This window comes from Hoplias malabaricus, chromosome 3 (genome assembly GCF_029633855.1).
Source record: "Hoplias malabaricus isolate fHopMal1 chromosome 3, fHopMal1.hap1, whole genome shotgun sequence".
In the NCBI taxonomy this organism is placed as follows: Eukaryota; Metazoa; Chordata; class Actinopteri; order Characiformes; family Erythrinidae; genus Hoplias; species Hoplias malabaricus.
Genome location: NC_089802.1, coordinates 33,605,481 through 33,613,499, shown reverse-complemented (window position 1 = coordinate 33,613,499; position 8,019 = coordinate 33,605,481).

The following is an 8,019-nucleotide window of genomic DNA, read 5'->3' as shown; positions in this document are numbered from 1 at the left end:
TTGAAATAAAAAAAAAAACACTTTTTATAAAATTCCAAAGATGTTTCCTCACCATTTGCTAGCACTCCTCTCTGTCTGTGTGCTCAAAACTGGTCAAATGTGTTTACGATACCCCTGTGTCTGTAAATGAATAAATAAATTGTCTCAGTCAGTAGCAGAGACATCATGAGTTTTTTAGACAATGGAGAGAACTCCAAACGCTGAAAAGTATGACACGAAATGAGGATATTGCTCTATTCCTGCTACAGTTACAAACAAGTTTCTGTGGTAATTCAAACACTGAATTAAAAGTTACAGAAAAGTTAAACTTCAGCCACATACAAACAACTGTCAGTTTTTTCCCTCAAACACTTAAAAACACAGCACTTAGAACTGGATATATATATATATATATATATCCATCCATCCATCCATCCATATATATATATATATATATATATATATCCATCCATCCATCCATCCATTATCCACCGCTTATCCGGATCCGGGTCGCGGGGGAAGCAGTCGGAGCAAAGAAACCCAGACCTCCCTCTCCCCAGCCACTGCCTCCAGCTCCTCCGAGGGTATACCGAGGCGTTCCCAGGCCAGTCGAAACATGTAGTCTCTCCAGCGTGTTCTTGGTCTGCCCCAGGGCCTCCTCCCCGTTGGACATGCTCGGAACACCTCACCAGGAAGACGTCCAGGAGGCATCCGAACCAGATGCCCGCCCAACCAGATGACTTACTGCCAGCCATACGAACCAGACTCCTGCTCTGTTTATACAGGGACTGGATGGCTTGTAGCAAAGAGCCCAGTACCCCATACTCCCTGAGCACCCCCCACAGAATACCCCGAGAGACACAAAACACATGTAGACTGGTTGAGCAAACTCCCATGCCCCCTCCAGGATCCTAGCGAGGTTAAAGAGCTGGTCCTGTGTTCCACGACCGGGGCAGAATCCGCATTTTTCCTCCTGGATCCGAGGTTCAACTATCAGTCGGACTCTCTTCTCCAGTACCCCCGCATAGACCTTACCGGGGAGGCTGAGGAGTGTGATCCCCCTATAGTTGGAACACACCCACAACATCCAGAGCCTTGAGGAACCCAGGGCGAACTTCATCCACCCCCGGAGCCCTACCCCCAAGGAGTTTCCCTACCACCTCGGCCACCTCAGCCCCAGTGATAGACGAGCCACCCCGGGGTCCCCAAACTCTGCTTCCTCGGCGGAAGACGTGCTGGTGTATATATATATAATATGACCCCTTCAACACACTCCAAAAAACAGTTGGGTCAGAGACATGTTTACCACCTTGTTGCATCACCTTGCCTTTTTAATGACACCTTCGATAAGTCTGGGAACTGAAGATACTAATTGCTGCAAATTTGAATGTGGAAATTTTGCTCACTTTTGCTTGATAAAAAACTTAAGCTGCACAATAGTTGTTCCATAGGAGACCAATCTGGACACTATCTTTGTCTTTGAAACCACATTGTTATTCCACATGCAGTATGAAGCCTGGCTTTGTCTTGCTAAAATAACCATATACTTCCCAGGAAATGCCATTGCCTTGATTTCAGCCTACGTCTCCCTAAAATCCCTATATACACCTCATCATCAGTGCTAACTTCACACACACCATGACAGATGCCGGCTTTGGCCAGAGCCTTGTCAATCACCACAAAATGCAGAGCTCATTCAAATCCAGCACAACCCACCGCTTGTAAAATCTCTTACATTACAGCAGTTTTCACATTTATTTTTAGAGCTGTGTTAACAGGACAAAGAAAACAAAACTATAATAAAGATAAAAGACAATATAAACACCCAGTATAACACCTAAAACCAAACAGTGCTAAGACAGGAACACCTGGGGAGGGGCAGAAAGGTGTGATAACAGACAAGACACAGGTGCAAGGTGGAGATAAGTGTGGGCCTGTGAAAGAGCACTGATCACAGACACAAGGGAGAATATTAATAAGTACATTAACCAGAACATATTGGCAGGGCAGGAGTGGTTAAAACGAACTTAAAAACTTAAATCAGGCTTTAATCTTGTGCATTTATCAGCTGATGGGGACAAATATGAAACAGCCTGCCCCTCCAAAATATCAGCTTGTTATTACTCAGAATTTCCACCAACCTTCAGGATGCATAATCAGAAGTGGATTATCTTAGTCTTTAAACCTGAAAATCTAATTTTTCAACAGTTTCAGCGGCATTGTAGGAGGTGTGTAGGCATGTTTACAATAGAGTGGTTACATTCTTCATTTTGGCTGGAGGATACCTTTAATATTGTTTTGGTTTTAATACAACTAGGATTTTGGGATGGGCTTTGTTTGTATCCAGATATGGATAAACAGTATTACATAATGTATTTGCATTTTCAGTATGCTGTTTGCCTTTAAATTGGCTGCTACTATAGCATTTACTAACAGTTCTATTATTGTGTAGCATGTATCTAACAACAATATTTACAGCAATAATCAAACGATGACCTGTGCTGGAGATGTATACATCATATATATGTATATATTATATATGCAGATGAAGTGTCCAGGATTTTTTGCTACTCAGACGAATGTCATGGTGGTAAAATTACTTTGCAAATACCTTGTTGTCAATATCATTTGCAATTTAATTTTTTCACTCAAGCATGGGTCAACATTGATGAAAAAAATCTACAGGGTGGGCCATTTATAAGGATACACCTTAATAAAATGGCAATGGTTGGTGATATTAACTTCCTGTTAGTGGCACATTAGTATATGGGAGGGGGGAAATTTTTCAAGATGGGTGGTGACCATGGTGGCCATTTTGAAGTCTGCAATTTTGGATCCAACTTTTGTTTTTTCAATGGAAAAATGGAAGAGGGTCATGTGACACATCAAACTTATTGGGAATTTCACAAGAAAAACAACAGTGTGCTTGTTTTAGTGTGTTTAGTGTGTTTAGTGTGTTTTTAATAGTGTGTTTTAACGTAACTTTATTCTTTCATGAGTTATTTACAAGTTTGTCTTTGTTTACAGCCAATGCCGTCGCAGAGGTTAACACGTGAGGAGTGGGTAGAAATTGTGTTGATGTCTGGTGAATACAGTAACTGGGTCATTGCAGCAGATTTCAATGCAAGACACCCTACGAGACCACCCATATACTAATGTGCCACAAACAGGAAGTTAATATCACCAACCATTCCCATTTTATTAAGGTGTATCCATATAAATGGCCCACTCTGTACATCATATATAAGTATATATTATATATGCAGATGTAGTGTCCAGGTTTTTTTGCTACTCAGACCAGTGTCATGGTGGTAAAATTACTTTGCAAATATCTTTTTGTCAATATCATTTGCAATTTAATTTTTCACCCAAGCATGGGTCAACAGTGATGAAAAAAACCTTATAATTAAAAAAGCTGTCTGTCATGCTGACATTTCATGCTCAAAATGAAAAAGCTAGTTGGAAAAAGAGAACTCAAACTTATTTTTAGCTTCATGGACTGTGTAAGTGTCAAAGGTAAAACAAAAATGGAATAGTATTCAGCTTTTCATTTTTCAATGCAATTTGCTAGAAAGGACAAAATCATCATCATCACCATCATCATGGTTGGGACAAAATGAAAATGAAAAAATAGATGAATAAAAGTCATAGTCACAGTATAAGATTCTATTTTGAATGCGCTTTCAATGCCAAAATGAAAATGAAAAGTGTCACCTACAAATTATTTAGTATTCATTTCATATTTTGCCTTAATTTTCAGGCTAAACACTTTGTAAATATATGTTCATTAGGCCTATCCTCCCTACTCTCTACGTTCCTAATTCTTCTGAAGGAGTTTATGTCTGATGATACACAGTTAAATTAATAATAACAGAGGTTCACATTAACCAGAGATGTCACTATACCATATTTTCTTTACTGATAACAATATTGATAATAAAACCATGAGTAGTTGTGGTACTAATACCAATCCAGTAACATTCTTTAACCCTATTAAACCATTCTTCTCATGTGTCCCCTCTAAAGCCCCTTTACTTTTTACATTTACACTGCATAGGTTCACATTGGCTCAGTTAACTGGTGTGTTTTATCAGTTTTATAAGTGTGTTATACTTGCAAAGGCTCCTTTTACTATTGGAAGCACAAGGGCACACTAATGAGCTCATTCCAACTGCTCATCTGATGATTAGCTTTGTGAGATATACTTTTACATATCAAGTATATGCAGCAACAGGTTCAGGAAATTACACTATTAGCAGAGAAGGACAGATTAAACCGCAGGAACAGGTTTTTAGTCAGACCATTTAAGATGATCATCTAACATAGGCAATCATGAGAATTACTCTGTTATTTTACTATACCACAGGAAGAAATAACTACATTAACTACATTAATACTACAACACACAGTGTAAGAGTGGAGGTTTGTTACAGAATTGGGTGTAGTGCATCCTTAATGATTTCTACCTATAGTTTTTTCTCAAAGTCATAGCCAATTCCAGCTGTAAACTAGCTGTAAACCTGGCCTCAAAAGACAGGTGTATAATATTAATGGAAATGTCATCTGTCTTTGTTCGGAAATGTTATTTGGCCCAGTGATTTTTAAAAGTAGGTCAGCAGACTATAGTCCCCTTAAGAAGCTGTCTATCAGAAATATAATATGCGCCGGGACAGACTGGACTGGACACATCCAGCAAATGACCCAGCTCATACAGTCTCAACTGTTTTCTGACAGAGAACATTCATAAACAGGTATGGAAATTTTTTTTCTTTTTTTTTCTTTTTTTTTTAGTTTTCAAGTGTGTGAAAGTGATACTGCTGCTGCAGTGATGCTGTTGTATGTCAGTGTTGAAAATGTACACTCCTGTTTAGTATTCGATTTCTGTCTATGTAGAGATAATAATAACAATACTTCTACTGCTACTACTACTACTAATAATAATAATAATAATAATAATGAATTTTAAGTGTTCGATTCCCGCTCCGGGTGACTGTCTGTGAGGAGTGTGGTGTGTTCTCTCTGTGTCTGTGTGGGTTTCCTCCGGGTGACTGTCTGTGAGGAGTGTGGTGTGTTTTCCCTGTGTCGGCGTGGGTTTCCTCCGGGTGACTGTCTGTGAGGAGTGTGGTGTGTTCTCTCTGTGTCTGTGTGGGTTTCCTCTGGGTGACTGTCTGTGAGGAGTGTGGTGTGTTCTCTCTGTGTCTGCGTGGGTTTCCTCCGGGTGACTGTCTGTGAGGAGTGTGGTGTGTTTTCCCTGTGTCGGCGTGGGTTTCCTCCGGGTGACTGTCTGTGAGGAGTGTGGTGTGTTCTCTCTGTGTCTGCGTGGGTTTCCTCCGGGTGACTGTCTGTGAGGAGTGTGGTGTGTTCTCCCTGTGTCTGCGTGGGTTTCCTCCGGGTGACTGTCTGTGAAGAGTGTGGTGTGTTCTCTCTGTGTCTGCGTGGGTTTCCTCCGGGTGACTGTCTGTGAGGAGTGTGGTGTGTTTTCCCTGTGTCGGCGTGGGTTTCCTCCGGGTGACTGTCTGTGAGGAGTGTGGTGTGTTTTCCCTGTGTCGGCGTGGGTTTCCTCCGGGTGACTGTCTGTGAGGAGTGTGGTGTGTTCTCTCTGTGTCTGCGTGGGTTTCCTCCGGGTGACTATCTGTGAGGAGTGTGGTGTGTTCTTCCTGTGTCCACGTGGGTTTCCTCTGGGTGCTCCGGTTTCCTCCCAAAAACACGTTGGTAGGTGGATTGGCTACTCAAAATTGTCCGTAGGTGTGAGTGTGTGTGTGAATGTGTGAGTGTGTGTGTTGCCCTGTGAAGGACTGGTGCCCCCTCCAGGGTGTATTCCTCCCTTGCTCCCAATGATTCCAAGTAGGCCCTGGACCCACCGTGACCCTGAACTGGATAAGCGCTTACAGAGAATGAATGAATGAATGAATGAATGAATGAATGAATATTAAAATAGTGCTTGCAAAGTAAAAAATGTGTTGAAGGAAGAAGAAAAAAGAAAGTTAATAATATGAAGTTATGGAAGGAAAGATTGATGGAAGACGGGGAAAAATACCTCTGTAATCCCCTTATTTTCTGAAAAAATGTTGTATGTTTTTGCGCAGCAAGCTTGCTGAAATTTGGAACTGGAATTTCCTTCAGGATCAATAAAATGTTATTTCATCTAACAGTAACACTAAACTTATCCTGGGGACCACAAGAAGGAGAATTCCCCACAGTGTGGGTGTGATATAGAAAATGTGATATAATACACACTCCCTCTCTTTCCTCCCTCATGCTCTCTGTCTCTTTCTCTCTCTCTCTCTCTCTCTCTCTCTCTCTCTCTCTCTCTCTCTCTCTCTATCTTTGAATTTGCATGCCCACACTGTTCTTCATATCTCAGAACTCAGATATCTCAGAACAGAGTCTCTCTTCGGATTTGACAAACACAATACACTTTTATCAGACTCTGCTGTATGACTGCACACAGTGTGTGTGTGTGTGTGGTGGGGGGGGGGGGGGGTGTTGCTCCTCGCACTTATTTCCCACCAGATGGGACTGCTCAGAGCAAACATTTGACTCCCATCAATGTGAGTTAAATGTAACATACTGTTATCTATGTGCTTCATGCAGTTATAACACTGACTGTAATATCATTCATTTCCTGTCAAATAAGACTACTTCACTGGGTCAGCTAAAGCGCGAGTTGAGTGAGGAATCAAATGCAGTGGACCAACTAGGACAGGATTCTTGTTTGAAGCTTTTTTTAAATTTAATATTATAATTAAATTAATGTGCAGCATTTGATTTTAATTTTAGAAATAAAAGCAGAAAACTCATTACAAAGAAAATTACATGGAAACTGTATTTCCTGTATTTACTGGGTCTGCCTTCATAGCTTTCATTCTTAATTTTGTTTCGAGAGTTTATCAGAGGGTGTCTGTTAAAAGGGGAGAGGCTTAGATGGTGATGGAGATGCAGTCAGTATATTTTGTTGGAGTTGGGGTGGTGTTTGGGATCTGTACCTGTTCTAATTAATGCTCTTATAGTTCAATGAAATCAGAGCATGTATCCACTTTTGACCATAGAGTGCATAAAACTTTGGCATTCTCTAGGGTCAAGGAGTGCGTTTGGGATGACCTGGAGTGGTGTTCATCTTCCCCTAGGCTATTCATTCAACATAAGTAGGGTATCTGAAATCAGTAATGATCTTATTGTTGTCATCAAATTCTCACAGCAGTTCCAGCCCTTCCAGGAGAGTAATGGTAACACCTACATGAATGGGAGAGCAAACTAGCCTATTTCCTTTCAGAATAAATGGAAGAGCAACTTTGGAAAATAACAAAATAATAGGTAATGACATATGTGCAGCTGTAATATTTATTTTAAGCTTTACATGTCTCTGTGTCCTGTGAGGACAGTGTTCCACTGCAGCTGTGTCAGGCATATGTTTTGCTTATTTATAATCACTTCAGTAGATTAATGTCCCCGGCACACAGTCTCCTTATATTATCTCTCACTGTGTGTGTGTGTGTGTACAAGGACTATATCATGTTGTGTACTTCTATTCCCTAGTAAAACATCAGTTTTGAAGAGGTTAGGTTAGGTTTGGGCTAGGGCTATGCTAGGTGTTATGCTAGCATACTTAGCAGTGGACAGGGTGAGGGTAAGTCTTCAAACTGAAGAGATGTCTATGTAAAGGCCCCAAAATGCATGAAAATAAGTGTGTGTGTGTGTGTGTGTGTGTGTGTGAGAGAGAGAGAGAGAGAGAGAGAGAGAGAGAGAGTAGAGGGGGGGGGGTAAATCACCATCAGCTCTTTACCTCACACTTTTCCTCCATTAGCACTAACGCTCTGAGTGCATGTGTGCTAGCTACCGTTTTCTGATCCCTCAGCTCTGAGGCATTAATTCTCTATGGCTCTGATGTGATACATTTATTTTCAGAGATAAGAATACACATTTCTGCTATTTCAAACAACACAATCAAAGGCCTGTAATACGTGATATTATGCCATGGTCATCCCTGGGGTAACACTATAGTCCCAGTGCTAATCCATAGAAGCAAAAAATGTCTCCATT